The sequence below is a fragment of the Mandrillus leucophaeus genome, unplaced genomic scaffold (assembly GCF_000951045.1).
Source record: "Mandrillus leucophaeus isolate KB7577 unplaced genomic scaffold, Mleu.le_1.0 Scaffold130, whole genome shotgun sequence".
Lineage (NCBI taxonomy): Eukaryota > Metazoa > Chordata > Mammalia > Primates > Cercopithecidae > Mandrillus > Mandrillus leucophaeus.
Window position 1 is genome coordinate 4,933,767 of NW_012101255.1, and position 9,749 is coordinate 4,943,515.

The following is a 9,749-nucleotide window of genomic DNA, read 5'->3' on the forward strand; positions in this document are numbered from 1 at the left end:
AAAAAAAAAAAAAAAAAAAAAAAAAAAAAAAGTTAAAAGTCAAGAAAACACCTCTTCATAATTATTCTAAAAAAGCCACAAGTACTGTATACTGTGTTTCTTTTCCCTTAATGTGCATCTGAATCACCTGTGGATCTTGCTAAAATGCAGATTCTTATGCAATCAATGGGTCTGGACACTGTCTGAGATTCTGCAGTTCCAACAAACTCTCAGGTAATGCCCATGAGGCTAATATGGAAACGGACACATGAGATGTTTTCCTCCTAATTTGTAATACAATGTGTCTCAAAAGGGGGAATGAGAACCGGGAGAAAAGAAGGTGTGGATGAAATGTACAGATTTCATATGCCCCTTGGGTGATTCCAATATTCTTGTCGTCTTAAGAACCACCGGTTTGATATTTCAACCTTTTATTCTTTTAAATTTTTCTTTCCTTAGTCTTTTCTCCACTTTACCCTTGCCACTGCTGCTGTAGACTGAAATACTGTATTCATGCTTAGCTCTTCGATTAGCCAGACAAAAGCATCAAATTCGTCATTGTGTGTAATAGGATAGTATACCTAAATTAGATTAGAATTATTTATTTCTTAACATTTTTTTTTTTTTAATATAAGGGTCTGAAAATGTATTTAACATTTTCTATAGTTTTAGCCAAAAACAAAGAGGCAAGCAAGTGACTTCGTGGAACACTTAGTAAAAGGAAACAAGGATGCGTTAGGTGCCGTCTATACTTTCAAAGGAGTTATAATCTCACGAGGAGGGGAAAGGAGCAGTGGTTATTACAGAAGTGGCCAGAACCAAACAGTGTGACCACTTTAGACATTCTGTCTGGTCTGAAAGGCAGGACAGAAGGAGGGGCCATTTTTAAATGGCTTCCCACCCTACTAGCATTAGACTATTAGAGACCCATGCCAAAATATGTGCTCAGTTTGACTACTCTATCTCTACGGCAAAGACCATTTTTACACTTTGGCGTGTGTCCTCAGGGCCTAATATTACTCAGATCCATAGTATTTCCTCTGTAAATATCTGCAACTGTTGTTGATATATTTTATAGATATAATTCTTCATTTTCCAAAGTAGATAAGAGAAGCTTTGACTAATATAGAATGAGGAAATAACTAAATAAACGTAGCAAATTGGCAACAACAAATTCTCTTTAAAAGTACACAATCAGGCCGGGTGCCGTGGCTCATGTCTGTAATCCAGCACTTTCGGAAGCCGAGGCAGGGAGATCACTTGAGGTCAGAAGTTTGAGACCAGCCTGGCCAACATGGCGAAACCTCTTCTTTACTAAAAATACAAAAATTAGCTGGGCGTGGTGGCATACACCTGTAATCTCAGCTACTAGGGAGGCTGGGGCAGGCAAATCACTTGAATCTGTGAGGCAGAGGTTGCAGTGAGCTGACATCATGCCACTGCACTCCAGCCTAGGCAACAGAACAAGACTCTGTCTCAAAAAACCAAAAACAACAACAACAACAACAACAAAAGTACACAATCATAAGTGTATTTCTCAATATTCTTATTTCGTAGTTAAGCATACAGAGTACTTAAATCCATTGATCTAAATAAAATTTCTACATTATTTGGTGAAGATGAAGGCATCTATGTGTGTCTAAGTGGATGAGAAATCACATAAAAGTTGACTTAAACTGAAGGGTTATTAATTCTATGATTTTAAGTTTGAAGAACGTCTAGAATTGGGACTTGATATAGGAAGGCACATTGTAATAATAGGAAACAAGGCACACTCATTTTTTTTACCCATTTTCCAAACTTTTAAATGTTAAAAAAATAATTAAACGTGAGACTAACAACACAATAAAAATATTCTTGGTAATAGGAAGGAGACTGATAATCACTGACAGATTGTAGACGTTTGTTTCTACTTAAGACAGAGAACGCACCTATTGAGGAAACAAATATAAACAAAACAGAAACAATTCAAACCCTTCTAAATTAACTATAAGAATAATGTAAAGGAATGTAATCATACAGCATTTACACTACATAATGAATTTTTCTGTTACTTAAATGTTTTGGAAGACAATTTTGATTTTCATATGCAAGAAATTTTTTCGAAGCATCTGCTATGATAAGAAAGAAGAAAAATCAGATAGTAAATATTTTAATGTTAATACAACCACAGCTAGCAGCAATAGTCACTACTCCTTTTATGACTGTTCTAAACATATACTCTGTTTTCTATTTCCAGTTGTCTAATTTGTCACTAATGTAATAACTAGGGCAACATCCGGCAATTTATAGTTCTTTAAATTATAAGACTTTTTTTTTCCTGTGATTAAAATATTGTATTTTAGAGTTTTAATAGGATTATGGTAGTCACTTTCCAATTCAGTGGAATACTACCTTAAGTCATATAGATATTCCTTGATTTAAGATGGCTTTATATATTAAGCTATTAAAAAGTTGATTTTTAGAAGCTAAAGTTCATATTATGAATAAAACAAAATGTAAAGCGATAGATAAATTTAGGATACAAATCGATCAAATTTACTGTTGCTTATCAGAGACCTGAGTATACTGCTTTAACAAGCACCTACGTGAAAAGAAACACAAACCACATAATCCAATGATCTTAGGCAATTTTGAAAAAGAAACATTAAGACTATTTTGAAGAAAAATAATAGCATTTTCCAATCATTACGAGTTGGAAAGCTGATTTGTCAGTTTGCTAGATAACATGGGAGAAAAGTGTTCCTAAGCTAGGCTTGGACACTTGGTCACATTTTGTTGCTCTGGCTCCATATTTGTTTATTGCCACAGCATATCTTCAAAACAGCATTTTACTCTTTACAACACTTGGGCTTACTGCAAACTTCTAAACACCATTCTTAATTTGGTAGCCTACTTGGGAGACTCTTTGGCATTCTCCAGTTACGACCGAGCAGAAAAAGAGCTAGGTAAACTAATAAGCATGGGGCTAGAGGGCAAGAGCTTGCATTAAGCAGTCAAAACACATAAATGTGAGGGGTCACTATTTTTGTCCCTGTAACAAATTCAAAGGCAAAAGCAACTCTCAGTTATCTGCTTGAAAGGACACTGTGGCACTGTGGCAGCACAGAAAAAATGACAGCAGACATGCATCATGCATTTAAACTATGAGTTCTAAATTCCTTCTCAGCTAAGTATTTCACCTGGGCTTTGGGTAAGTAGCAGATTAAACTTTTCTTCCTTAATTTTCCCTCTAGCATAGGGGAAAATGAATCATTAGTATTAATTAGTCGTAATCGAAATAACAACAGCAGTCATAAGTAGCAGCAGGAACAAAAAACCAAAACAAAATTATATACACAAATACACAACTCTGACCCCAAACTAGAAAGAAGGAAAAGAAAAGTGAGAAACCTGAGCAACCCACAAATCTGCCCTTTTTTGAATACTGACCCAGGGTAAGAGAGAGAAAGATTTAAGCTTAGAATGCTGTGGGACAGCAGCGTTGCCGCAGCACCAGTGACTGAAAGACATTTTGCAAATCGCAAGGAAGACAAGTCTTCCATTGGCATCAGTGGAACCGGTGGAAGGAAAACAATTTTCTTCTGAGTTGGATGATGGAACAGTTGATTCAGTTTAAGGTCAAAGAAGAGCAGAACCAGAAATCAAGGTCTCAGGATGGGAACAAAGAACAATGAAGTCAGGGAAAAAAAAGGTGGTGGGGATAGAGAGTGGATAACAGACGTGAAACTAAGAATCACAGAACTTAAGCAAATGTTGAGACCTAGCAATTATGATGGGCAGTTTCTATAACCTAGCCTTAAGCTTAGACTTTTATTTTAAAGCAATAACCAAAAAACAAAAGGAAGGAAGGAATTATATCACTGTAGGGGACCTTATGGGCAGAGACTTGAGGTTCAGAGTTGTGAAATAATGCTCCTACTATCACACAGCAAGTTAAGTGGGAGTCTCCATTTCCCTTCTCCCCATGCTTTCCTGCTCCTACACTGTCAGGAAGGGTGGTGAAGAGGAAGGAGAAGGTACCAGGGCACCCGGGAATACATCACAGCCTGAGGATAGGTTATGCAGGTGGGGCCTTTATAGCTGGGGAGACATCAGACAAGACAAGGGAAGTATAGCAGTTCCTTTCTTAGAGAAGACTTATAAGAGGGTTAAAGCATATGCTATGTGAAATAAACACCTGGAGATCCAAGAACCTCAGGTGGTAACTAACAAGAGAATCATGTTGGGATGCAGCAGCTTCAAGGGGAAGCACAAGTTGCTCAACCAAGTAATAAAATAGATCAATAGGGTGCCAAATTGCTTGCCTCTTACTCTTACTTTATCTTCTCAGAATGACACAGGAAATAAATGTCGCCAAGTCCCAAATTTGATCCCAGGGGAAAGTGAGTACCCAAACTTTCGTTAGGAGAGGGTTGCTGAGTGGGGGGAAGTAAGTTTTTAATACTTAACGAGGCTATTAGTAAACGAAGAGAAGGGGGCCCAGGTGAGCTCAATAGCCAGGTCACAAATGGTTGCCCCAAAAAACAGTGCAGAAGGAGACACTTTGGCGAAGAATTTCTGAGGTCTTCAGGAGACTATAACAGGCTGGCACTGTGGAGATGTTTACCTGGACATTTAACAAAATCGGAGGATGGAGTTGGGTGCCGGGGAGTGGCCCGCCAGAGGCTCTGTTTAGTCCTGTGAAACAGAAGACCTTTTGCTAAAATCCTGTCTCAGTTACACAAATGCATTGGCTAAGGCTGTAGGGATTGGGGTGTGGAGACATCTTGCTTCTCCTTCCTCAGTTTGATCATTCAAAGAGCATCTAGGAACCCTGAGGGTGGGAGAGTTTGGCCCAGGTTGAAGGAAGTCCGGTGTCTAGCACCCACCGCTATAGTTTGCAGGGAGAGAGCTCAGGGGAGGTGAGCAGCGCAGGGACATCGTCTGGGAAGCAGAGAGCGTGGATGGGGACACTCTTAACTTCACCTCAAAAGTAGCACAACTTTTAAACTAACGCCTTGCAGAGTCGTATGGGCTTCCGACTCTGATGATGGCTAAAAGACAAGAGTTAACTAAAAGCCTCAGGAAGAAAGTTTATTGAGTTGCATCTTATTTCTGTAAATTTCTTGCTTACACTCGGAAGAGTTTGGTCAAAATGGATTGAGAATTTCGGGGCACGTGGCAAACAAACCTACCTTGTTCCCTCCCGTTCCAGAAGCCCCTCACCTGATCTGGTGAAGTGTGGCCAGCTCTAGGGGCGGGCGTTGACCAGAACTACGGTCGCTCTTTCCTTGGTCCCAGAGAGCTTCCCAGTATAGAGCCAGCAGTTAGGACACCGTGACATGAAACTTAGCACCCCACCCCTGAAGTCCCCCAAGCGTGCCTGGCGGTCCGCGCGGACTCACCCGCGCCCCAGGCGCTGCGTCACGTCCCGCCGAGGGCCGGCTGCGCTGGTGCGGTCTCCCGCCCGCCGCCTCGGCGTCCCGGCTGTGCGCCCTCACTCGCTGGGTCCGCTCCAGCAGCTCCCCATCGATCACCGCCGCGGCCCGGCGGAGCTGCTAGCGGCGCGCCGGTCCAGACGTCCTGTCACTCGCTGCTGCCTGGGGTCCTGGCTGTCAGGCGCTGGAATCATCGGCGAGGAGGCAGCTCCGAATTTATAGTGAGGGGCGTTGCTGCTTCTTGGGTTCCGGGGACGAGGCTCTGTTTTGCATTCCCTCCTCCTTCGCCCCGCCCCGGGAGACCCTCCCGGCCCAACCTCCTCCCTCCCAGGATACTGACGGCAGCAAGGATGATGCCACAGTCGTCCCCTGTCAACTATCAGATTAGCGTTCACCTGGCCTCGAACCCCGCCTAGCGAGGGGTCATGAGGGGCAGCGAGCTGCGGGTACAGGAGTATCATTTCCTGCGGAGATTCATGTTCTTCAACATTTTTTTTTTTTCCCTGAACTTGGAAAACTTTTAAGGACGAATTAGAGAACTTCTTTCTCTTTCCTATGAGTAACTCGAACTTTGGTAATACTGTTGTGGATCATAGATTACATGGATTAATTCCAGGGTTATGAAATTAAAGGGTGGACACTCATTTCTTCCTATTGGACATGCTACCCAAGTTGCGTTTAAAAAAATGTATTGAAAAAACCCAATAAATATTTAAAGAAGATGTAATATCAATTCTTCACAAACTCTTCCAAAAAATAGAAGAGTAAGGATGATTTCCCAACTCATGCTATGAGGCCAGTATCACCCTGATAACGAAACCAGATAAAGACATCACGAGAAGACTACAGTATTTCTTATGAGTATAGACATCAATATTTCTTATGAGTATGGATAAAAATTCTCAACAAAATGCTGGCTAATTGAATCCAATAACATATGAAAGGGACTATACACCATGGTCAAGTGAGGTTGATGCCAGAAAGTAAGATTAGATTAGTTTACCAAAAATCAATTAATGTTTGATAGGTGAGTAGGGTGACTATGGTTTACAGTAATCTATTGTATATGTCAGAAAATAATTTGAATGTTTCTAGCATAAAGAAAAGACAAATATTTAAGGTGATGGATATCCCAATTGCACTGATTTGATCTTTACAAATTTTATGAATGCATTAAATTATTGCATGTACCTAAAAAATGTACATCTATTGTGTTTCAATAAAAATGAAATTAAAGAAGTAAAAAACAAGAATAAAGGACAAAGCCTACATGGTTGTCTAAAATTTTTTTTAAAAACTATTGGATAAAATTCAACACTTTTTCATGCTAACACTCAACAAACTAGGAATAGAAACTTCCTCAAACCATAAAGTTTATTTATGAAAAACTTAACTAATATCACACATAATATTGAAAAACAACGTTTTTATGTCTAAGATCAGGAACAAGACAATATGTCTAGTCTTCCCATTTCTATTTAACTTTGTACTAAAGGTTCTAGTGAGGGCAACTGGACAAGAAAAAAAGATAAATGGCATCCAGATTAGAAAGAAAGTAAAATAATTTCTATTTGTAGATGACGTGATTTTGTTTTAAAAAGCCCTAAGAAATCAATTAATTAACTATTAGAACTAAGAAACAAGTTGAGCAAGTTTTTAGAATACAAGATCAATATACAAAAATCAGTTGTATTTCTATACACTAGCAATAAACAATCAACAAATGGAATTAAGAAAACAATTCCACTGTTTGCTTCTCACCACTTGCTATGTGGGTCTGTGTCCTCTCCCGCCCGACATGCTGCCATGCCTCAAAAAGTTAAGGAAATCAAGGGCTTTCTGCTTATAGCCAGGCGAAAGGATGCCAGATCTGTCAAAGTCAAGAAAAATAAGGATAATGTGAAGTTTAAAGTTTGATGCAGCAGATACCTTCATACATTAGTCATCACAGACAAAGAGAAGGCAGAGAAACTGAAGCAGTTCTGGTACTCTGGTTTGTTAGAGAAGAAGATGAAATCAGACACACTGATTTGAACTGTGTTAAAAATTTAAAAATTCAAAGATAAAAACAATTTTACTTACTATAGATCAAAAGAGTAAAAATACTAAGAAATGGCCGGGCGCAGTGGCTCACTCCTGTAATCTCAGCACTTTGGGAGGCTGAGGCGGGCGAATCACGAGGTCAGGAATTCGAGACCAGTCTGGCCAACATGGTGAAACCCCGTCTCTACAAAAAATACAGAAAAAAAAAAAAAAAAAAAAAAAAAAATAGCCGGGCGTGGTGGCGCTTGCCTGTAGTCCCAGCTACTCAGGAGGAGGAGGCTGAGGCAGAAGAATCGCTTGAACCCGGGAGGTGGAGGTTGCAGTGAGCTGAGATTGTGCCACTGCACTCCAACCTGGGTGACAGAGTGAGACTCCATTTAAAAAAAAAAAAAAAACCCTAAGAAATAAATTTAACAAAAGGATATAAAACCTGTACTCTGAAAGCAAACAACAACAACAAAATTGTTGAAACAAATTAGACCTAAATAAATGGAATGACATTCCATGTTCTTGGATTGGAAGATTTAATATTGTTACAATGGCATTAATCTTCAAATGATCTACAGGTTAAACAAAATCTCTATCAAAACCCAGCAAGCTTTTATTGCAGACATGAACGGAGTTTTCCTAAAAACATGTGGCAGTGCGAGGGACCCAGAATAGTCAAGACAATTCTGAAAAAGAACAAACTTACCAATTTCAAAATCTACTATAAAATTACAATAAACAAGACAGTGTGGAACTGGCATAGGAATAGATAGAAAGATCAATGGAACAGAATTGTGTCCACAAACTAAACCCTTACATGTATGAGCCACTAATTTTTTTGAAAAGGGTTGAAAAAATGTAGATGGGTAATCTTTTTAACAAATGGTACTGGAATAATTGGCTATCTATATGCAGAAGAATGAAGTTGGACTCCTTATAATACCACACATAAAAATTAAGTCAAAATGGATCATAGACCCAAGCTTAAGAGAAAAATTATAAAACTCTAAATAGAAAACATAGGAGTAAACCTTTGTGACCTTGGGTTATGCAAAGCCATCTTAGATACAACTCCAAAAGCATAAGAAATACAAAAAAAAAAGTAGGTAAATTGGATTTCATCAATGTTAACAGCATCTGTACTTCCAAGGGTATCAAGAAAGTGAAAAGAAAAAGCCAAGAATGTGTGAAGATATTTGCAAATTATGTATCTGATAAGGACTTGTGTTCAGAACATATAAAGATAATAAAACACATATAAAGATAATTTTAAAAACCGTTAAAAATGGGCAAAGGATCTAAATATACATTTCTTTAAAGAAGGTAGACAAGCACATAAAAAACCTCAACATTATTAGCCAGCAGGAAAATGCAACTCAAAGGAACAACTAGATATGATTTTATGCCTACTAGGACAGCTATAATCAAAAAGTCAAATAGTAACAAGTGTTGTCCAGAATGTGGAGAAATTGGATCCCTCATACATTGTTGGTGGGAATATAAAATAGTACAGCCACTTTGGAAAACAGTGGCAATTCTTCAAAATGTTAAGCATAGAGTTACCAGATGGCTCAGCAATTCCATTCCTAGGTATATACTCATGAGAAATGAAAACATAAGTCCACACAAAAATGTAGACATGAAAATTCATATCAGCATTATTCATAATAGCCCCAAAGCAGAAATAAGTCAAAGATCTATCAACTGATGAATAGATAAAATGTGATATCTCCATACCATGAGATATTGTTTGGCAATAAAAGGGAATAAAGTATATGTTACACATGGAAGTACCTTGAAAACCTTGTACTAAGTGAAAGAAGCCAGTCACAAAAGAGAACATATTATATGATTCCATTTATATGAAATATTCAGAAGTGACATAACTGTAGAGAATTTTGGTTGCCTAGGCTGAGAGTGGAGCCGTAGGAAGGAATGGTAGTGTCTGCTAATTGGAAGGTGATAAAAAATTGTACATTTGATTATGGTGATCATTACACAACTTTGAAAACATGCAAAAAATAATTGAACTGTACATCTTTGTTAAAAGACAAACCTAGTCAAATTAAATTTAACAGTGTTTAATTAAGCAAAGAATGATGTGCAAATTGGGTAGCCCCTCAACTGCAATAGGTTCAGAGAGACTCCAGCGCTACCTCGTGGTTGAAAAAGATTTATGGGCAGGAAAAGAAAAGTGATGTACAGAAGACAAAAATGAGGTACAGAAATAGAATTGGTTACAATTTGGCGTTTGCCTTATTTGAACACAGTTTGAACAACTGGCCACTTTAGGTATGCTGAAACTCTGTGATTGGCATA

The 9,749-nt window shown here is 38.6% G+C and overlaps 1 protein-coding gene across 3 annotated transcripts in view; it reads right to left on the reverse strand.

The window, feature by feature from the left end:
- AGTR1 (angiotensin II receptor, type 1) overlaps window positions 1-5,709 on the reverse strand; it is a 44,955-nt gene extending 39,246 nt beyond the window's left edge. The window contains exon 1 of one of the 3 annotated variants that reach the window (XM_011972802.1): window positions 5,367-5,709. The gene's annotated coding sequence lies outside the window, so the exon portion shown is untranslated. Of the gene's footprint in view, window positions 1-5,344 lie in introns of all 3 variants that reach the window. The other 2 variants (XM_011972799.1, XM_011972804.1) reach the window with 2 other exon arrangements.
- Window positions 5,710-9,749: the final 4,040 nt, after the last annotated feature.